The 23,427-nt window shown below is 41.2% G+C and overlaps 2 long non-coding RNA genes across 4 annotated transcripts; both read left to right on the forward strand.

The window, feature by feature from the left end:
* Window positions 1–363: 363 nt before the first annotated feature.
* LOC311127974 lies at window positions 364–2,775 on the forward strand. Of its 3 annotated transcripts, none has more exons than XR_014613163.1 (4): window positions 364–751; window positions 950–1,059; window positions 1,215–1,962; window positions 2,717–2,775. It is a non-coding gene; the product is annotated as an uncharacterized lncRNA (long non-coding RNA). The 3 variants fall into 3 exon arrangements; XR_014613164.1 differs by having other exon boundaries at window positions 950–1,050; XR_014613165.1 differs by having other exon boundaries at window positions 953–1,059.
* On the forward strand, window positions 2,776–4,785 carry LOC311127975. The gene is made up of 2 exons (XR_014613166.1): window positions 2,776–2,814; window positions 3,732–4,785. It is a non-coding gene; the product is annotated as an uncharacterized lncRNA (long non-coding RNA).
* The last annotated feature ends 18,642 nt before the right edge of the window (window positions 4,786–23,427 follow it).

Below are 23,427 nucleotides of genomic sequence, written 5' to 3' on the forward strand. Positions count from 1 at the left end.
TTTGAGTTGCGTAGCTGAAGTTACGAAATAGGGAAGCAGTACTCACAGCTATTCTCTGTACAGAATCAGTGTGAGCCAAACCACCACTTGTCTCTTGCTCATGCTCCCTCCGCTTCTGCTCCTGCACATAGACATGGTGGAGACCCACGTGAAAAAAATACTGTAGTGTATACTATGGTAGGAATACTATAGTATTCACTGTAGTGTTTTTGCAGACTTTACTGTAGTGTTTACTGTAGTATACTGTAGTATTTACAGTTTACTATAGTATAAATACTGTAGTAAAAAAAGAGTAGTATATACTATACACTGTATTCCCAAACAGTTGTACTAGCTCATAAGTAATAAGGTCATGACAGTCAAATGTCGTTATGCAGTTGACCAAACTATAAAGTGTTGAGCTCTGTTGAGATTTATGCCACTTTAATTGAAGAGGGCTCAATATTTTATAGGTAATTTGTGTGGAACGCTCAAAAAGTTTAGGTAGTGTCATGACGTTATCGACGTCATGACGTTCTGGTGGGTGGGTCATCTCTCCCTCAGGAAAGCTGAGTCAGCCATCTTGAATTTGCCGAGATGCGGGGATGTTTGGGCCGCCCGTGTGGATGTGGAACACAGTTTAATTTGTTTTAATTTGTTTGCAATGCGCACTTTTATGCTGCCCGCTTGAAACCACCACCACCTCCGTTTTTATCATTAGTCTTATTGCCCTCGTTTTCTTAAGCGCCATCTTATCATCACCTCTGATTTGGTAAGTAACTCTGTTTTTTTTTTTTCAATTGAATTTCGATAGTCTTAAATGTGGAACTGGGAATACATTTGTACAATGTGCACAGTGAATATTTGTTGTATATAGTGTAAAAATCCAAGTAATTGTAACTTTAGAAGTTGTTAAATATGTGATAAATACGTTACGTTACTTCATCTTACAACGGTGTAACGTTATCAGCAGGTTTCCTGGATGAACTACATTTCCCATAATGCATGTTTGCCCGGGACATTGACGGTGGAGGAAGGTCCATGAGTTTTCGCTGTTCGCCGGTAATGCAAGTGCGTACTGTGATTATACTTATTTCAATAAGTGTCTGCCTTACACAGTAAATATTTTACGTTATCGAGCTGTGTGTGCTAGCGTGAAACGAACAATGCTAAACAACATAATGTGAGTGTGTTATCATGATGCTAACCAGGCCTGTGTTTGTATTTCTTCCTAGGCTCAAGTGTGTGGTTGTGAGATCATCTCGAAATCCTTTTAACAGTTCAGGTAGGATGTATTATGAAATAGTGTTACTAATGTAATACATTGCTAAAACCAAGTATAGAGTGTATTTGTTATAATTCATTGGTATTAGATTTAAAAGGTGATCGAATAGCTCCTGATTTGTAATGTCATTAATGCATTTCTTTTGAAGCAATGTTTTAAATTTTTTTACAAGTGAATAGGTTGGTTTACTTTTAAGTTTAAATTTCCCACGTATCTCGTTAAAGTTTTGACCAATGAGCTAACTTGTTAAGTTGTGGCCAATGGGAGAGTGGACTGGTTGCCGGGAAAGAAAAGGGAGGGAAAAGTTGAAAGAAGGGAGAGGAGAGACATTAGTGGGGTTGGTGAAGGAAAAACGACCAAAGGAAACGATAAAGAGAGAACAAAACCATACCTACAGAGTTTTTTTTTAAGGGAAATCCTGATTTTATTTCTATAAGAGAGTGTTTATTATTTAGTTAAGAAAGACCAAGTGGAGACTGAAGCTGCCGTCGCATTGTGGAGACATTCGACATCCTAGAGGTTAGCCTAGCATCGTGCAAGACTTGGAGAGAATTGCTTGTGACGATCAGTTCGGGTTTCCAACGGATGTCTGTTGCTGCTACCGAGTACTGGCTGCATTGATAGCTGTGTTCGCGGTGGATCTTGTGAGGACACCTGCACGGAACTACTATATTTTGCTGAGGCATTATCTACAAGTAGTGAGTAACTACAAATGTGGGGTGGACTTCGGGACTTTATGTATGTCGTAATTTTTTTTATGAGCTCCAACGCGCGCCCAGGGTTTAAGCAAGGTTGCAAATAATTTGGACATGGGTTGTGGAAAAGTCATTGGGGTTTATAATTTGTATTTCTTTTGATGTGATACATTGAACATTTGATTAATATAGATCTTGAACCTTATGTCTGTTGTATTGGTGGAGTCATTTACTGTTTCAGTTTCATTTAATGCATGGGAAAGCATATCCTTATAACAATAACCAAGTCTATAATCATTCTATCTGAAGTTAATACCCTATTTGTCATTCACCCTAGCAAGTTTACAATAGGGATTCTTATTGGAGATGTCCTTCTCACCTAATATCCCATGCTGTTCAGATATTCTAAATAAGGTAATATCATGAGAGTCAAATTCGAGCCTGGTGAGAGGGTTACACTAATAATTGGTTTTATTTTATGTGTTTCCACAGTCATTCTTTTGCTATTTCTCTAAATGTTTTTATCTCAACTGTGGGGTCAACAGTTGATCACTTGAACCCTTTATTAATACTTTGTTAAATACAAAGAACAACAACAGAAATAGCAGATCTATAAGCACACAACTTTGATGCTTTGCTTGTTAATAACTAACTTGCTTATCTTTTAACATTTTCATTTTTACTATAATTAGTGTACAATGAATGTTTTTGATATTTGTGTAATTATTATTGTAATGGATATTTTTTGTCCATGTAGGAACAACGTGATGTAAATATGAGACGGGCCCTCGTCCTTCGTGCACTTCCTGTGTACCTTGCGTGAAGATGCCTCCCAAGTTTTTCAGGACCTGTAATGTAAGTGTACTGGCCTCACTATCAATCCCTTTGCTTAGCTATTCAGTCAGCTTAAACATGACATCACTCAAAGAACTCTAGGAGTACCAGAGGGGCATTCCAGAAAGCAGGTTATGTGAAAACCATCAGTATAGCCAATTGTATTTTTTCCAACAACGTAATTTCAAAGTCCGTGTTTCTAGTTTGTCGCCGCATTGAGTATGAGATAAAATGTTTTTATATTTCATTTTCAGCCGATTTTAAATAAAACAAAATAGCCTAAAATAAAACATTGAACAACATTCAACCACTTCCTTAAAGGCTAATATAAAATAAAGTGATGTTAAATTCAAAATGAAAAGACGACTGCATCTGAAACTCTGTCAGTGATTTATATAACAGCCGCAGCCAGAAAATGTCTGCTTCCTGTTTTCTCCTGTTGCCATGGTGAATAACCGTATCGGAGCTCCATTGATGATGGCTTTTTACTAGTCGTCAGGCACAAGCTCAACTCCGAGTTAACGTACTCTGAGTCAACTTACCTAACTCAGATCAGCTGTTCTGTAACTGAAAACTCAGTTTCACTTCACAGGGTAAGTCAACTCTGAGTTCAGGGTTAGGCTCAGTTTGTTGAACCTCCTTTCTGGAATAGCCCCCAGGACCTGTTTATGAAGTTACCTTGAGTTGTTATTCTGCAAACTGACATTTAGAAATTACATAAATGAAAAGGTAAGTATAAAGAATTCCACTAAACAAAAAGTATGCTTACAGGTAGGTGTGAAACTAACATAAAATAATAAGCATGTGTAAAGAAAATAGTTTAAACATGTAGCTTAGTTGCAGTCTAAGTGCAAAGTGACCGTAATGTCTAGACATCATTAGCATGATTTGTATCCTTGAGGGGCTGAACTCATTTTTGTATTATTTGTGTTTTATAGTCAGCAGATGGTCCAGACCTCACTGACACTCCGGTGGCTCTCCTGACAGTTGTCACTGATGATACTACTGATGCGGCCCTCTTCAGCCCTGAGAGCATCTGTATTGTCGTGGAAGATGAAATACTTGTGAGTGGTCCCACAAACCTGGCTGACTCATTTCTCCTGCTCTTTGGGTATGTCTATGCACTAGACCTACAGTACCCAAAGAATCTCGAGCTTACATTCACATTTATCCAAAAAGTTGTGATGTGTCTTGAGGACAACAAACCACTGAAAGGCCGTCTACTGACACTGAAGAATGATTTGTTCAATGAGTGAATCACTCAGAATGGACTATTTGTTGAGCTGAGTATTGAGGATGTTTTTAGTTTTTTTCCCCTCTTTACAAATGTAATAATTTGCCTCTTCTACCTCATGTTTAATATGTTACACTGTTTGCCTCTTCTACCTCAGATTTAATACATTGATTGTTAATAGATAAATATCACAACATTGACGTATTGCCAAGCCCAAGTTTTTGTACTGTACTTGTGGGAAACGACTGTTGAATTCATGCACTATACATGTTTAATGTTGTGTGACCTAATGCTTACCTTGATGTTGCCAGTTGAAGTACGGCACAGTAGAAACCAGTACTTTTATTTGAATGTTTTATTTAAAAAAAGTGAGTTGCAGCCTTCAAGGTACAGTAAGTGCCAAAACGTTTTAAATGGCTCCACATTCTAATAGTTGTCATTGCTGTTGAGGATGGATTAAAATTAGAATCTTATTAAATTTTATCATGAAGCCTTTGTGAGTTTTTATCATAATGTTTACTGAATAATGTGATATGGAGACCCAAAATACTGAATCTACCCTCTGTAGCAATGACCACTATCAGAATATGGAACTATTAACACTTAATGTACTTTAAAACACATTTTGTTTTTATGGAGTCATTTCCTTTTCCTTTTTGTTTTAATTTATGACAAGCACTTTGTTTTGACTGAGCTCCTTTTGATTCGTGCCTTTTTAAAAGCACATTGTGTTGAATAAAAAAAAAGTTAAATTGTCACTGTGGTGTCACTTTCATGTTTTCTAACATTATTCGCTGATTATAATTGTGTAATGGACCGACAACAGTATTTCAGTTTAGAATTAATTTTGATTGCATGTCCCACATTATGAGTTGAAGAATATTGAAAATTTTGAGTGTATTTCACACATTATATGAGTTGAAGAATATTTAATATTTTCAGTGTATTTCCCACATTTATGAGTTGAAGAATATTGAAAGTTTTGAGTGTATTTCCCACATTATATGAGTTGAAAAATATTGAAAATTTTGAGTGAATTACTCCCTAATTATAAGTTGAGGAATATCAATATTTATAAGATAACATTGAGATAATTTAAGGCAACTGTAAATGTAATTTTTATTTTATGTAAACTTAAAACATTTAAAAACATCACTAAAATATTTTTGTGTAATCTGTTACAAAATAATTTTTGAGTTATGTGAACTTATTAGGGTTTACAGTGTAGTAATTACTGTAGTGTTTTTGCAGACTGTGGTATACTGCTGTATTTACTGTAGTGTTTTTGCGGACTGCAGTACGGTATACTGCAGTATTTACTGTAGTGTTTTTGTTTTGACATAGAAGTGGTTGGCTTTCTCCTTGAGGACACCTACTGGATAAATACTAAAATAACACATTTTCCATAACCTGTAGGTAGGTAGGACTGAGTTCTGAATGGAGAGTTCAGTGCTTCTGCTCTTTTCTATAACCTGTAGGGAACACAATATATGGTCTATACTTGGCATGTAGGTTTCTCACTTACAGGTGGCAGAAATTGGGATATGGGGGAGAAGAATGGGCAGGGTATATGCAAATTAAATACTGTAGTATTTACTATAATTTTGCGGACTGTAGTGTTTTTGCTGACATTTCTGTAGTATTTACTACAGTGTTTTCTTGTGGATAATCCTGTAGCATTTACTATAGTATTCTACAGTATACTACCAAATTCTATACTAAGTACTACACGTGATCAAGGAATACTAGAGTGTGTAGTATAGTATTCTACAGTATACTACAGTTTAATACAGAATTCTATATTAAGTACTGTAGTATTCTATAGTAAACTGTATTTTTTTCTATGTGGGGATGTAATACATAAGACAGGCAGACACGCAGACACACATGCACACATGCGCACACACACACACACAAACATACTAGTGATGTGCAAGTCAGCTGTTTGTTCACCCGCACCCACCCGCAATTGCTAATAACCCATCCGCAACCGCTCGACTATATGTGATAAAGTGAAAATCTGAGGCCCACACCCGACCCTAACCCGCAAATATAGAAAATAAGCTGTACAGTCAGAGATGCCGTTTTTTGTTAGATAGGCTTATGTTTCTGTTTATAATTCCCAACATTTTGGTAGGCTATTTGTTAGTCAACTTGTCTATAATTAGATACAGCAGCAAATACTTCAGGGTCCAGGGAGAAAATGCAATTACAAAATGTAATAATTTTCTATGCAAAATGTCCAAATGACATCAGTTTGACCGTTTTAAGGGAAATAAAAGCTGTGAAAATGACCCAACATGTTTCTGATAAGATTTCAATTTGGATTGTATGCATATTTAATGTGGTTGAAATACTATTAGCTTTTATGTTGCTGATAAAGATAGCACTTTTACAGACGGTCCCTAACCACACATTCATTCTTTCAAGATGCTGAAATAAATAAATAATATTTCTCCACTTCTGTTCCCGAGTCAAAATGCATATTTGGTATGTCATTTTACTGCAACAACTGCTTAATTCTGCAGCAGTTTATATTATATTAGGTTATGTGAGAGGTTGTAGACCTACAGTCAGTGTCCAGATTTCAGTTACTATTCCATTTAACCCTGAACAGTAAAGTTCTCTTGACGTGCAATATTTGAAGTCCCCGTCTTGTGACTGTCGAATTTATATAGCGCCTCACAATCATCACACAGAAAATATTTCCCAAACATTAGGCTACTGTTCAGGCCCTCCCTTCTCTGTATTTCCAACTCTCTATTTCACAGCTTTTCTCTTATTGAATTAAACTCTGACATTGTCCTTCTTGCCTCAATGGATCGACGTTAACTTTTTCTGTCCAAGTTCCCAAAAGCATTTGGCAATTGCCGTGTATTTGGCACACGTGCATTTAGGCCCTGAAGCTTAGGCTTACGTACTAACGCCAGATAAAAAGAATGAAAGAAAAACCTCAATGTAGCCTATAGATATGAATTACACAGAAATTATACATTTATGGATTTTATTCAGCCTTCCCACCACCTACCTGCCCTTCATCCACACAATATTTAATGGCCCTAAACCCGCCCGCCCCACGGATATAACCGCGGGACTGTGGGTTATGAGTCAACCCGTGCATCACTAACACACACACACACACGTACCCATTTTAGTTTTTCTTGTTTGCGAGTCTCTGCTTCAATCTGGGCATGCAGCTTCCTGAGAGTGAGAAAAATAGAGAAAAAATGAGAAATTAGTCAAATTAATGTGTATAAGTAGTACAAATTTGTGAATCTGTATGTGTGTATTGCATGGCTGACCTCTGCTCCTGTATCCTTTGCTCTTTCTCGTTCATCCTTCTCTCCCTCTCTTTCACATCGCTCCTCTCTCGCTGTGTCCTCTATCTCTCCCTGCGCCACCTCTCCTCTGCTGCCCTTCTGCACTCCTCCTCTCTCCTCTCCTCCTCCTCTCTCTATGGGTGAGAGAGGGATTGAGAAAAAGGGTCAAAGTGTCTGGCTTCCATCTAACTCAAGTCCCTAACCCCTGTAAATGGATAGGATATATACAGCGATATTATACTAATAAACCTCAGATAGGCTTACATTGCTTATACTTATCAAATACTTTCAAATCTCCACAAGTGTCCTGGGGGTTAGGTTACGTGATAGAGGTTATTTTTAGACCGGGCCCCAGCCTAATCACCTCTGCAAGTGCCCAGAAGGAATCTCTGTTCACCCTCCGAATCTCACCAGCAGCTATTGTCCTCTTGTACTTGGTACCCTGTTGAAGAAGACAGAGGAACTAACAAAGTTGTTGTATCTTTCTAAGGTGTTTACATGGTCAGAGGGAATTTATTTTAGAGCAACATCAGATTAGGTCAGAGTTTCCCAAACTAGGGGTCGCCTGATTTGAAAATGAAAAATGTGCAATTGGTTCATAGAACCGGGGTTACGTCATTACGTCAGTAGCCTCCGATAGCCACCAGATGCGATTGTAACAAACAGAGCGGTTTCTGATTTTCCTACAAATGTGGCTATATCTTTTGAATGGTTTAAACTACTAAAGATTATGACCCCATCACTGAAAGATAAAGACTCTCAGGAATATGTACCGTGGCTTGCGAAAGTATTCACCCCCCTTGGCATTTTTCCTATTTTGTTGCCTTACAACCTGGAATTTAAATGGATTTGGGGGGGGGGGGGGTGGGTTGTATCATTTGATTTACACAACATGCCTACCACTTTGAAGATTTGTTTTCTTGTGTAACAAACAAGAAACAAGACAAAAAAACAGAAAACTTGAGCGAGCATAACTATTCACCCCCCCAAAGTCAATACTTTGTAGAGCCACCTTTTGCAGCAATTACAGCTGCAAGTCTCTTGGGGTATGTCTCTATAAGCTTGGCACATCTAGCTACTGGGATTTTTGCCCATTCTTCAAGGCAAAACTGCTCCAGCTCCTACAAGTTGGATGGGTTCCGCTGGTGTACAGCAATATTTAAGTCATACCACAGATTCTCAATTAGCTTTGACTATGCCATTCCAAGACATTTAAATGTTTCCCCTTAAACCACTCGAGTATTGCTTTAGCAGTATGCTTAGGGTCATTGTCCTGCTGGAAGGTAAACCTCCGTCAAAGTCTCAAATCTCTGGAAGACTGAAACAGGTTTTCCTCAAGAATTTCCTTGTATTTAGCACCATCCATTGTTCCTTCAATTCTGACCAGTTTCCCAGTCCCTGCCGGTGAAAAACATCCCCACAGCATGATGCTGCCACCACCTGTCGTAGAAATATTTGACTCAAAAGTAGTCAACTCAAAAATATCTCTCAAGAGACTGGAGCTTGTGAATCCAAAAATTTGACTTTATTATTTGCGTAACAAAGCCGAGCCACTCCATGGAACGGCTGTCTCTCTTTGGCTCAGAGATCTCTTTTATACACACACAAATGCACAGTCATGTATACATAGCTTACAAAGCTACTACCCTTAAGATAACTGATTAACATATTTAACTGCCACGCCACTCTTATCTTTCAAAGTCCAATAACACATGTTGTTTACTTCAAACGGCCATGGGGGCGCTTTTCCTCTTTCCCTTATCTCATTATATTGGTGGCGTGGCTCAGACACTTTTAAAAAGAATATACAGTGGGGAAAAAAAGTATTTAGTCAGCCACCAATTGTGCAAGTTCTCCCACTTAAAAAGATGAGAGAGGCCTGTAATTTTCATCATAGGTACACGTCAACTATGACAGACAAATTGAGGAAAAAATATCCAGAAAATCACATTGTAGGATTTTTAATGAATTTATTTGCAAATTATGGTGGAAAATAAGTATTTGGTCACCTACAAACAACCAAGATTTCTGGGTCTCACAGACCTGTAACTTCTTCTTTAAGAGGCTCCTCTGTCCTCCACTCGTTACCTGTATTAATGGCACCTGTTTGAACTTGTTATCAGTATAAAAGACACCTGTCCACAACCTCAAACAGTCACACTCCAAACTCCACTATGGCCAAGACCAAAGAGCTGTCAAAGGACACCAGAAACAAAATTGTAGACCTGCACCAGGCTGGGAAGACTGAATCTGCAATAGGTAAGCAGCTTGGTTTGAAGAAATCAACTGTGGGAGCAATTATTAGGAAATGGAAGACATACAAGACCACTGATAATCTCCCTCGATCTGGGGCTCCACGCAAGATCTCACCCCGTGGGGTCAAAATGATCACAAGAACGGTGAGCAAAAATCCCAGAACCACACGGGGGGACCTAGTGAATGACCTGCAGAGAGCTGGGACCAAAGTAACAAAGCCTACCATCAGTAACACACTACGCCGCCAGGGACTCAAATCCTGCAGTGCCAGACGTGTCCCCCTGCTTAAGCCAGTACATGTCCAGGCCCGTCTGAAGTTTGCTAGAGTGCATCTGGATGATCCAGAAGAGGATTGGGAGAATGTCATATGGTCAGATGAAACCAAAATATAACTTTTTGGTAAAAACTCAACCTCGTCGTGTTTGGAGGACAAAGAATGCTGAGTTGCATCCAAAGAACACCATACCTACTGTGAAGCATGGGGGTGGAAACATCATGCTTTGGGGCTGTTTTTCTGCAAAGGGACCAGGACGACTGATCCGTGTAAAGGAAAGAATGAATGGGGCCGTGTATCGTGAGATTTTGAGTGAAAACCTCCTTCCATCAGCAAGGGCATTGAAGATGAAACATGGCTGGGTCTTTCAGCATGACAATGATCCCAAACACATCGCCCGGGCAACGAAGGAGTGGCTTCGTAAGAAGCATTTCAAGGTCCTGGAGTGGCCTAGCCAGTCTCCAGATCTCAACCCCATAGAAAATCTTTGGAGGGAGTTGAAAGTCCGTGTTGCCCAGCGACAGCCCAAAAACATCACTGCTCTAGAGAAGATCTGCATGGAGGAATGGGCCAAAATACCAGCAACAGTGTGTGAAAACCTTGTGAAGACTTACAGAAAACGTTTGACCTGTGTCATTGCCAACAAAGGGTATATAACAAAGTATTGAGAAACTTTTGTTATTGACCAAATACTTATTTTCCACCATAATTTGCAAATAAATTCATTAAAAATCCTACAATGTGATTTTCTGGATTTTTTTTCTCTCATTTTGTCTGTCATAGTTGACGTGTACCTATGATGAAAATTACAGGCCTCTCTCATCTTTTTAAGTGGGAGAACTTGCACAATTGGTGGCTGACTAAATACTTTTTTCCCCCACTGTACATACATTCATTAAAGCATGTTTACACACTGTATTGGCTATATTCCTTATTTAGACATGCATCTGGATTATAAAATGTCAATCATGTTTACTATATTTTATCTTTGACATTTCCCAACATTTTCCTTAATGATACATAAAATATTACCATATAATCCCCCCTTTGGGACATTCCAACAATGTCCCGAAAATACAATGATTTACTTTAAAATGAATGTAAGCCTGTGTATTTACTTATTCTTAGCCTTGCCATATGTGGTTACTTTTCATATGCATATATTTAAACCAATATATATTCCTCATTGTTTGACCCATCCTGATGAGGACCCAGAGCCCAGTCAGGTATTGGATACAAGTCTGGAAGGTTTTCCTCTAAATTTACCTCCAAGTTTTTCTATTAGGCTTTGTAACCATGGCAGGCCCATCCACCAACAGGAACAACTTCATACAAACATTCAGGATTCCCAAATTCCCAACATTTCCCATATTCATTTACCTACTGTCCTGGAGCTCCCTGAACTGGGTGTATTTCTTATAAACATTGCTCCCCACTTTTGTTTAGTTATAGCATTTCCCATATATGTGTTAGTATCCTATCACATCAACATATGCAACTTTGTCTTAACAATAATATCTAGGACATGTTAAGAATGGTGTCAATATCTTTAGCTTACATAACCTTTTTCACCCATATCACAAGTATTATAACAATCAAAATAATCAATATCAATATCTAATCCATTAATTGCAATGTCAACATCACAAAGCATTAATATTAATAACTTATTCAGATCAATCAGTCCACTTATAATTTATAATCATAATCAAATTAATTACCCAAAACAACTTTAGAATGACAATTCTAAGTTAGTCACCTTTGTTCCATCAATCAAAGTTAAAGCTCTAACCTTGGCACATATTGACACTGGCAGAATGTATATTTATATTATAATAATTCTAGCATTAACTTCCTCATAACGAGAATTACAACAGATCAGTATCTTAATGCATTCCTAGTCCAAATTACTATACATTTAGTAGTGTATAATACCTCCTTAATCAACATACTACCTCAACTAACAGTCCCTTCCTCTACCGGCACTCAATCTTCTGGCGTCTTCATTATGTTCTTCAGATAGCTTCATAGTTCATCTTGGATTACCCATGGCAATGTCCCAATTCCAATGTCACACCTGAATCACCTCACCTCTACCGCCATTCTGTTTTGTCCATTTGCCAACCAGTATACCCAAACTACGAAGAACGTTGCATTGGCATAGACCTCTCTCTTCCTGCTCACTCCACATTGACTCCTGTCACATTCTTGAAAGAAAAGGCACAAAAGAGAAGGCAATTGATTGCTTTGATTTGATGCTGGATTCAGGTCTCCTGGCAGAGGTGGTGTCGGACAGGAACGTCTTCACCGCCTTTGTTGTTCCACTTCAGCCGGGTAGAGGTTTTTTTTGGTTTTTATTGAGGTTTACACCGCTCTGGACCGAATTATTTCTGCTATGCATTACGACACCATCCGTAGCAACCTCAGGAAAGGACAGATCATAACAGTTTAGTTGAGTTAATTTCCAATCCAAAACATCCCTATTAACATTGTCTACATGACAAATCATTATGTTTCATCACTCATTCTTTATACCCATTTCTATCTAATGCCTGATATATTTTTCTTTGAGGGGTCCCTGTATTCCAAAGGCTATCTGTTTAAACACCCCCTATTTTCACATTCTCCCTTGAATTCTCCCAAACTATATAACCCAATTGTTTTACTTTAACATTCCTATATTTTTGCTCATAATCTATTTGACATTACTCTGGTGTTTCCCTTTTCCTTGTTCCTATTCTAACAATTGTTTACACTTCTCTCCTCATCCTGGTTGATCATAAAATTGTTTATAGTTAGAATTTCCTAAATATTACAAAAGTTGTGATTGAATCCTAGCACACAGTCCTAGTAACTGTGAAGATGTTGAACTACTGTTAACTATTTAAAACGGCGATGTGGTGCATATTAGACTATTTTCTTTTATTTAATTTTAATGCAATATATTTTACTCATCTATACCAATCATTGTTTAATGGCTCCTTGTCACGCCCTGGCTCTGGGACTCTTATATGTTGAGCCAGGGTGTGTAGATTCTATGTGTTTGTGTTTCTATGTTAGGATCTAGTTCATGTGTATCTATGTTGGCCGGGGTGGTTCTCAATCTGAGGCAACGAGAATCAGCTGTTGCTTGTTGTCTCTGATTGGGAACCATACTTAGGCAGCCTGTTTGGCACAGTGTATTGTGGGATCTTGTTCTGTGTTGGTTTGTGTTTGTTACCAAGGACTTCACGTATCGTTTTGTTGTTTTTGTTCGTGTGGTGAATATATAATAAAGTATGTTCGCATTCCACGCTGCCCATTGGTCCAATCTTTTCGACGAGCGTGACAGAAGATCCCACCAATACTGGACCAAGCAGCGTGTTTCGGAGCTAATGCCGGGTAAGGAGATGGAGAAGTTGGCGATGGCCCAGGTGGGCCAATGGTGGTCCTGGGAGGACATGTTCGAGGGCAGAGGACCATGGGCAAATGTTAAAGCCTTGGTGAGAGAGGAGGTACGGCGCCAACAGTGTCGTCGTCGGACAGGCAAAAGGCAACCCCAATACATTTTTAGGGGGGGCACATGGCATGGACGACGGGGCTGCTGGAGGCAGATAAGGGGCGAGTTTGTGGACGAGGAGAGAAGGCCACCGGGTTACGGGAGCCATTGGTGATTAGAGGGAGGGAAAGTGTAGAGGCACGGCGAGAGGTACTGAAGTGTGTTGCCAGTCCGGTCCGGCCCGTTCCTGATCCCCGTATAAGGCCAGTGGTGTGTGTTCCCAGTGCGGTCCGGCCTGTTCCTGGCCCTCGCACCAAGCCTGTGATGCGCGTCGCCAGCCCGGTCCGGCCTGTTCCTGCCCCTCGCACCAAGCCTATGGTGCGCGTCGCCAGCCCAGCCCAGCCATTTCCTGCCCCTCGCACCAAGCCAATGGTGCGCGTCGCCAGCCCAGCCCGGCCTGTTCCTGCCCTTCGCACCAAGCCAATGGTGCGCGTCGCCAGCCCGGCCCGGCCTGTTCCTGCCCCTCGCACCAAGCCAATGGTGCACGTCGCCAGCCCGGCCCGGCCTGTTCCTGCCCCTCGCACCAAGCCAATGGTGCGCGTCGCCAGCCCGGCCCGGCCTGTTCCTGCTCCCCGCACCAAGCCTATGGTGCGCGTCGCCAGCCCGGCCGGCCTGTTCCTGCTCCCCGCACCAAGCCTATGGTGCGCGTCGCCAGCCCGGCCCGGCCTGTTCCTGCTCCCCACACCAAGCCTATGGTGCACGTCGCCAGCCCGGCCCGGCCCGTTCCTGCTCCCCGCACCAAGCCAGGGGTGCGCGTCGTCAGCCCGGTCCGGCCCATTCCTGCTCCCCGCACCAACCCTGTGGTGCGCATCGTCAGCCCGGTCCGGTCCGTTCCTGCTCCCCGCACCAAGCCAGGGGTGCACGTCGTCAGCCCGGTCCGGCCCATTCCTGCTCCCCGCACCAAGCCTGTGGTGCGCATTGTCAGCCCGGTCCGGCCCGTTCCTGCTCCCCGCACCAAGCCAGGGGTGCGCGTCGTCAGCCCGGTCCGGCCCATTCCTGCTTCCCGCACCAAGCCTGGGGTGCGTGTCGTCAGTCCGGCACAGCCCGTGCCCGGTTCACCGGTGCCTGGTCAGGTACCGGTCAGCTGCTCCACACCGGAGCCTAAGCAATCCGCTCCACCGATGTCCAGTCCAGCTCCAGCCAGCGGGGCCAGACCAGACCAGGGGCACTACGGGGGGGTTATTAGAGGGCGGTGGTCATGCCCGGAGCCGGATCCGCCTCCGAGGAGGAATGCCCACCCGGCCCTCCCCTGTTCGGTTTATGTTTGGCGCGGTCGCAGTCCGCGCCTTTGGGGGGGGGGTACTGTCACGCCCTGGCTCTGGGACTCTTATATGTTGAGCCAGGGTGTGTAGATTCTATGTGTTTGTGTTTCTATGTTAGGATCTAGTTCATGTGTATCTATGTTGGCCGGGGTGGTTCTCAATCAGAGGCAACGAGAATCAGCTGTTGCTTGTTGTCTCTGATTGGGAACCATACTTAGGCAGCCTGTTTGGCACAGTGTATTGTGGGATCTTGTTCCGTGTTGGTTTGTGTTTGTTACCAAGGACTTCACGTATCGTTTTGTTGTTTTTGTTCGTGTGGTGAATATATAATAAAGTATGTTCGCATTCCACGCTGCGCATTGGTCCAATCCTTTCGATGAGTGTGACACTCCTTCAATTCCCTTTCTTCTGTATTTGTTATGGCTCTAACATGTACAGGGTTTAGTGCACTTTCCCAAGGAATATCTACTCCAATAACACTTCCCCCTGGAAATCTAACACTAAATACTACATCAAATTGTTTATCTAAGTCTTGGACTGTTCTCCTTATGTCTATGATTCACCTGTCTCTTTCCTTCATTATCTTAAGGTCACACTACCCCATGTGACTTCCCCATACTCTTTGTGCTGGTTCCTCACACACCAATAATATTTTAACCCTTGTATTTTAATAGTGATCCCTTCCTGCATTTTAGTTATGGTTCCTGCCTGTGCAAGAATATACATTCTAATCCTGTCTATATCCCTTCTATGTCTTGTTCTTCTGCTCTCTACTATTATCAGTACCCCACTCCCCTTATTCTCAGGGAACTAGTCAAGTACAGAGAAATCAATGATGAGGATATCTGGTGCATCTTGGAGGTCTGGAATCTCTAGGCAGTCTGGAATCTCTCGGTGGTCTCTTAGTCATCAGTTCCCTCACTCTGGTACAATGGTTTAGATGATACCCGATCGCGCTCCCCTCTATCCGTACCGCTGTTGGTGTAACCTGGACAACGATGTATGGTCACTTTAGCTGTTAACCTTCTTCCATCACTAGGGTCTCCGGATCAGCCAGAGTCCCTCTCAATCTATCGACATCGGTCTGCGAAGAGTGTCCTTCTATCAGCCTACCCATAGGGAAGCTCGGAGTTACTGCTGCAAAGACACAAGCACAGACACACACAAAAGACAACAATGCTACCCAATGGCTGAGGTTGGAACACTCCTATAGTGGGAAACATGGATCTAAGTATCTGTCTCCACCACTTTTACCATCATTAAGGTAGACAACAACACCTGGTACAGGCCCCTCCACATAGGGTCTTTCCAGCTCTTTCTTCTGTAGTCTTTTGCCATCACATAGTCTCCAGGGCGCAGAGAATGCTCAGACTCTCCTACTCAGTTGGGCAGAGTTATCTTCACCCATGAAAATAAAATCTTAAGAGCATTGTTAGGTTAGGTGAGACACAGTATGCTACTTATGTCCTCTCATCCGTCAAGAGAAGCCTTGAGATTATGAAGCACACCTGCTTCCAGCTTGTTGTAGTCCACTTATCTCATAGACAGACCTCTACACCATGCCTCCTATCACAAAAACAAAAAAGATTTAACCTAACCCATAACACATTATTACTACTGCTCATATCCTTAATACACCTTGCATATTTACCCATAAAACCATTATAAAACATTAAAACCTCTGTAAGCCCAACTTCCCCCCTTGGACACATGCATCACATCGTGATTCATGTGTTCAAAAAAACAAAACAACAACAATATTGCCTATCAAACCAAAAATAATAACTAAACTTAAAATGACAACCCTTGAGCATATCTTTACTTAACTGTATCCCATAACACTATTCAAGGAATACATCTCCTTCAGGACTAACTCTCTCACTTCATCCTTGTCCTGCTTGGACTAATATATAGGATTTTTTCCAAATTATAAACTTCTTCACAATTATCCTTTTTATATCTAACCCCCTAATTCAGCATTCCTCTAGAATTTACAGTGCGGGTGATCAGGTCACACTATGAAGCCAGGACAGATTTCAGAGGTCATTGAAATCATTCAATTAATTGTTTCATCCAATAGTATACTACTCTTAACAACCATCAAGACATTTAATAAATGTTGTATCCCGAGTGTACAGTAAGTCCTTAGTACAGCTCTTTTCAAAATAAATCACACATATTTACTTTTCCCTCAGTAAATAAAAACCCAAATTACATGTGTATGCCCCTTTAAGATATTTCACTTCCATCCCGTCAAAAAACCCAAAATAGAAATAAAAATCCTATACAGCTAACATTTCATACTAGGTAGTTTGTGGTTATTCGAACACCATATAGTAAAACAATAAACAAACAAAAAATGTCCAGGCCATATTTATAGTCTCAGAAAATATTTCAAAGAAAAAAGCATCACTCCCCCCTTTTTCCTGGAAGAAAAAGTACACATTTAGTTAGTTTTCATTTTGATACCTCTTAATCAGTCCACACAATCTAAATTCGAAATTCTCACTCTCTTGCCACATCTCCTGATACCTCCTTTCAGACAACCCTCAAGAACATCACTTGTGACTGCTCCCTTCTCCAATGAATTCCACAATTCAGCGCACATAAAACGAAATAAAATCCCATAAGACTTAAACCCCTAGGCTTTTCCTTAGCCGCACTGCTACCACTCCATCACCCCCAACATGCTTTGTTACCTCGAAAACTCCAATATGCTATCCCTTGCCTCGTTTGTTGTACTTTCCCACATGCCTGTGGCCCTAGCAGAGCAAGGGAAACAACTACTTCAAGGTGTCAGAGCGAGTGACGTCACCCGATTGAAATGCTACTAGCACGCACCGCTAACTAGCTAGCCATTTCACACCGGTTACACTCACCCCCCTTTTGACCTCCTCCTTTTCTGCAGCAAACAGTGATCCGGGTCAACAGCATCAATGTAACAGTGTTGCTTCCGTCCATGAAAATTCTATTGTCTGTGCATCTTTGCCTAACATGGGGTTGGTGAGAGGCATAATTTGGATTTACACATGAGTAAGTTGCTCCAGTATCTATCATCATTGGGATGCCTCTATTCTTCACCTGAACCTTTAGCATAGGTTCTTCATCAGCCTGCATAGTTACTGCCACTAGCTGACCCTCGCCTTTAGGATTCTCTGGGCACCCCTAATATCCATTATTTTTCTGGGTTTTTTATTGTCCTTCTGTGTCTTAAATTTGCTTTTTCCAGATAATAATAATAATATGCCATTTAGCAGACGCTTTTATCCAAAGCGACTTACAGTCATGCGTGCATAAATTTTTGTATATGGGTGGTCCCGGGGATCGAAAGCACTACCCTGGCATTACAAGCGCCGTGCTCTACCAACTGAGCTACAGAGGACCACAGATGAGCGTATAGTGCCTTTTTCTGATAATGTTATAATTGTAGCCTATTGCATTACTTTAGTTTAAAATATAAGTTTGTTTATTCAACAAATCTAGAACCCACTATAAATTGGTGCTATTCCCTCAGCATAATAGCCAAAGCTCCTTGCATCCCCTGGTTCACGTAACGAAAATACATTATCATTCTAGAATTCACCAACTATTCGCATACATTATTGGTGTCACGCAAACTATAGAATAAAGTAATAACAATTAGAATTAGTCAAATAAAGGTTTTCCATCCAACTATTCAAACTTGCTTCAAATATCTCTTTCAGCTCGATATAGTCAAGCAAGTACGACTCTCTTTTACCTGAAAACTAGTTATAATAATATAATAATATGCCATTTAGCAGACGCTTTTTATCCAAAGCGACTTACAGTCATGCGTGCATACATTTTTGTGTATGGGTGGTCCCGGGGATCGAACCCACTACCTTAGCGTTACAAGCGCCGTGCTCTACCAGCTGAGCTACAGAGGACCACATGGCATTAGTAAAATCTATTCACATCCCAACAATAACTAATAATATATTTATATTCATATTATTAAAAGACCTTACTTTCATTCCAGTCTACCTAAACAATTCAAATTATGGCCATAACTCTATCGCAATTGCCAGTCCGCTATTCAAATGTATGTAACTGTCCTTTCTGACTATAGTCACTCCTCCTTCTTTCCCGTTTGAATAAGTGAGTCCTTCAGTCTGAAAAGACGCAGGCTACTAAATCGTCCAGCCTTATCCTGACTGTTCCGTCAATCTAAACAACCCACAACCATAGTTGAACTATACTTAGAAAACCTAGACTCTAATCAGCGATGCAGAATCTATGCTTTATTGAAAAGACAAGTTAATCCTCCTTTATTCCAATGATAATGGTCAGTAGTTTTAGTATCTGGCACATACCACACTTTATCAGAAAATAGCTTTGAAGGACACAGATCTCACACGCTCAACGTAAACAACTTAGCAGTCAACGAGTCAAACCCCACATTCATTGATTTGGAAACAGATCTAACGACCTAACCAAATGAATTATATTTTTCCCCTAACATACTAAAATTCCTTGACTATATTGCCTCTGCTTCTGAAATAATAGATAGCTTATTATAATGCTTAATTCCACCACATGCTCTATGTACTGTCTCCCATCCCCCACGTATGTCTACGTGTTTGGGCGTGCAAGTCAACACCTATTATTTTATCCAATCCCTCGTATTAAATTACACTCACATAAAATTCATTATATTCTAATATATTCACATCTACCAAACCATTCATGTTTCTAATGATTCTTTATTGCCACAAATCAGTTAATCACAATCTAGTCTCAGCGGAACGAACAACAAATTACCCAAATCCTTCCCCTCAGTCATAGAATCCTCCCAGAATCGTATATGCTGGTCACTATTCACTGATCTTACAAAATTCTATGACAGGCATTGTTGTACGAAACTCCAAGATATCATTTACAAGAAAAGTTTATTATTCCAACATATATATAATTATCATACACACCTCTATATCTCATCATTCAAACTTCAGAGTGCGACTCATTTACACCATTTATACCACTCTCATTCCATATTTATACAATGTTGTTCTCAAACGCGCTTAATTACTATTTGTATAACCTACAGGAATATTTTATTCTATCAAAGGGCCCAAATTTGGAATGTTAACCCTATCCCAGTTATTATTTTACTGTAGTCAATTTATCATAATACTACATCACCTCTAAAGTTTCTAAATATAATGTCAGAAACATACCCTAAAAGATTGATCAAAATACAATGCATAGACGTCATATGATCACACCAGTACACGTGACCTGTTCCTCCAAAAGGATGACCTATCTTTTTACCTGATCGACCCTTTCTGATTCACTTCCCCGACACAAGAAAGATTATTTATATTTATTTAGCCCCCTTGGTGATACACTTCCTCGACACACCTGGACGTCTACCTATCCTACGCTTTCCTAAGCAACCTGTAATTCTGCCCTTCTTCTCTGATTCACTTCCTCGACACAGAAAATAACCGGTATTGCACAGGATTACCTAAGCAGCCTATAAACGATACACTTCCTCGACACGTTTATAGCGGTATTCGTAGGACTTAACATGTTATTGTCTGATCGCTCAACCAGATGGACAACCGCCCGTGTCGAAATGACCCAGACAAAGCGATCAGCAGGATGAATCAAATTAATCAAATGAATTGAACAGACGGTTCAGACGAACAACAGAGTGACATCGACATGTATTCTTAAATTCAAAAGCTCCCAGTCTCTAATTTTATGGTTCTTAAATTTGGAGAGACTGTCACGATCGTTTACGAACGAGAAGGACCAAGGCGCAGCGTGATATGCATTCATATTTATTTACGACTAAACACACGACAAAACAACAAACGAAACGTGAAGTCCAAGGTAGCATACAAACAACATACCTTACACGGAACAAGATGCCACAACTAACAGGTGTCAAAAGGCTGCCTAAGTATGGTCCCCAATCAGAGACAACGAGCGACAGCTGCCTCTGATTGGGAACCACACAGGCCAACATAGATCTAGACATACTAGAATCTAACATAGACAAACCCAACACAGAAAATACACACCCTGACTCAACAAATACAAGTCCCTTGAGTCAGGGCGTGACAGTACCCCCCCCCCCCCCCCCCCCCCAAAGGTGCGGACTCCGACTGCGCCACATAGACCTAACAGGGTAGGGGCCGGGTGGGCATTCCGCCTCGGAGGCGGATCCGGCTCCGGGTGTGACCACCACTTACTCTCCACCTCCCCGTTGCGCCCCTGGTCTGGTCTGGACCTTGGCGCTCTGCTTCCTCTCTCTTTCCTCCCACGAAGTACCACGCCCTGTCTGGACCCTGGTGTGGAAGACCCCGAACCTGGAGAGGGGCTGACATCTGGGTCTGGACTGGAACCGCTGACTGGAGCTGGACCCGACGACTTGGTGGAAAAACCCTTGTTGGTAATCACAGAGGTCAGACGTTTCTTGTAGTTGGCCACCAGGTTTGCACACATCTCAGGAGGGATTTTGTTCCACTCCTCTTTGCAGATCTTCTCCAAGTCATTAAGGTTTTGAGGCTGACGTTTGGCAACTCGAACCTTCAGATTTTCTATGGAATTAAGGTCTGGAGACTGGCTAGGCCACTCCAGGACCTTAATGTGCTTCTTCTTGAGCCACTCCTTTGTTGCCTTGGCCGTGTGTTTTGGGTCATTGTCATGCTGGAATACCCATCCACGACCCATTTTCAATGCCCTGACTGAGGGAAGGAGGTTCTCACCCAAGATTTGATGGTACATGGCCCCGTCCATCGTCCCTTTGATGCGGTGAAGTTGTCCTGTCCCCTTTGCAGAAAAACACCCTCAAAGTATAATGTTTCCACCTACATGTTTGACGGTGGGGATGGTGTTCTTGGGGTCATAGGCAGCATTCCTCTTCCTCCAAACACGGCGAGTTGAGTTGATGCCAAAGAACTCGATTTTGGTCTCATCTGACCACAACACTTTCACCAAGTTCTCCACTGAATCATTCAGATGTTAATTGGCAAACTTCAGACGGCCCTGTATATGTGTTTTCTTGAGCAGGGGGACATTGCAGGCGCTGCAGGATTTCAGTCCTTCACGGCATGGTGTGTTACCAATTGTTTTCTTGGTGACAATGGTCCCAGCTGCCTTGAAATCATTGACAAGATCCTCCCGTGTAGTTCTGGGCTGATTCCTCACCGTTCTCATGATCATTGCAACTCCATGAGGTGAGATCTTGCATGGAGCCCCAGGCAGAGGGAGATTGACAGTTATTTTGTGTTTCTTCCATTTGCGAATAATCGCACCAACTGTTGTCACCTTCTCACCAAGCTGCTTGGCGATGGTCTTGTAGCCCATTCCAGCCTTGTGTAGGTATACAATCTTGTCCCTGATATCCTTGGAGAGCTCTTTGGTCTTGGCCATGGTGGAGAGTTTGGAATCTGATTGATTGATTGCTTCTGTGGACAGGTGTCTTTTATACAGGTAACAAGCTGAGATTAGGAGCACTCCCTTTAAGAGTGTGCTCCTAATCTCAGCTCGTTACCTGTATAAAAGAGACATGGGAGCCAGAAATCTTTCTGATTGAGAGGGGGTCAAATACTTATTTCCCTCATTAAAATGCAAATCTATTTCTAACATTTTTGACGTGCATTTTTTCTCACTGTTCAAATAAACCTACCATTAAAATTATAGACTGATAATTTCTTTGTCAGTGGGCAAACGTACAAAATCAGCAGGGGATCAAATACTTTTTTCCCTCACTGTATGTATGTGGACAGAGAACAAAGACAAGCCATGTGTTATTGGTGTCACGAGTGAGTAACAGAAGGTCAGTGTGCCAAGATAGATTGGGGGCCACTGTTGCTAATCTTAGGATGGGTGCGTGATGGAATGGCCTGGCTAGGGTGCCACACGACACCAAGGAGGCACATGATATGGTGGTGGATGAGTGACACTCAATGATGGTTTGCAACTGTGTAAGATAAGAATAGAGTGGAAGTGCATTATATAAGCTGAGAGATTTGGTATGGAAGTCATTCATATGACAAGAGGCAGAGCACGTACCCCCTGTCAATTAATCCAATATTGTGACCATTAAATAATGACTGAATCCAATCTCCATCTGTGTAACATACTCTCTTGCATTCGGAACTTCTCAATACCAGAAACTCATCATAACAGTGAGCATAGCCTTGCTATTGAGAAAGGCCACCGTAGGCAGACCTGGCTCTCAAGAGAAGACAGGCTATGTGCACACTGCCCACAAAATGAAGTGGAAACTGAGCTGCACTTCCTAGCCTCCTGCCAAATGTATGACCATATTAGAGACATATATTTCCCTGAGATTACACAGATCCACAAAGAATTAGAAAACAAACCCAATTTTGATAAACTCCCATATCTATTGGGTGAAATACCACAGTGTGCCATCACAGCAGCAATATTTGTGACCTGTAACCACAAGAAAACAGCAACCAGTGAAGAACAAACACCATTGTAAATCCAACCAATATTTATGTTTATTTATTTTCCCTTTTGTACTTTAACTATTTGCACATAATATGACATTTGAAATGTCTTTATTATTTTGGAACTTTTGTGAGTGTAATGTTTACTGTTAATTTTTATTGTTTATTTCACTTGTGTTTATTATCTACTTCACTTGCTTTGGCAATGTTAACATATGTTTCCCATGCCAATAAAGCCCTTCAATTGAATTGAATTGAAATTGAAAATTTTATTGAGAGAGAGAGACAGAGAGAGAGACA

The sequence above is a fragment of the Coregonus lavaretus genome, assembly GCF_964263955.1.
Source record: "Coregonus lavaretus genome assembly, chromosome: 4".
NCBI lineage: Eukaryota > Metazoa > Chordata > Actinopteri > Salmoniformes > Salmonidae > Coregonus > Coregonus lavaretus.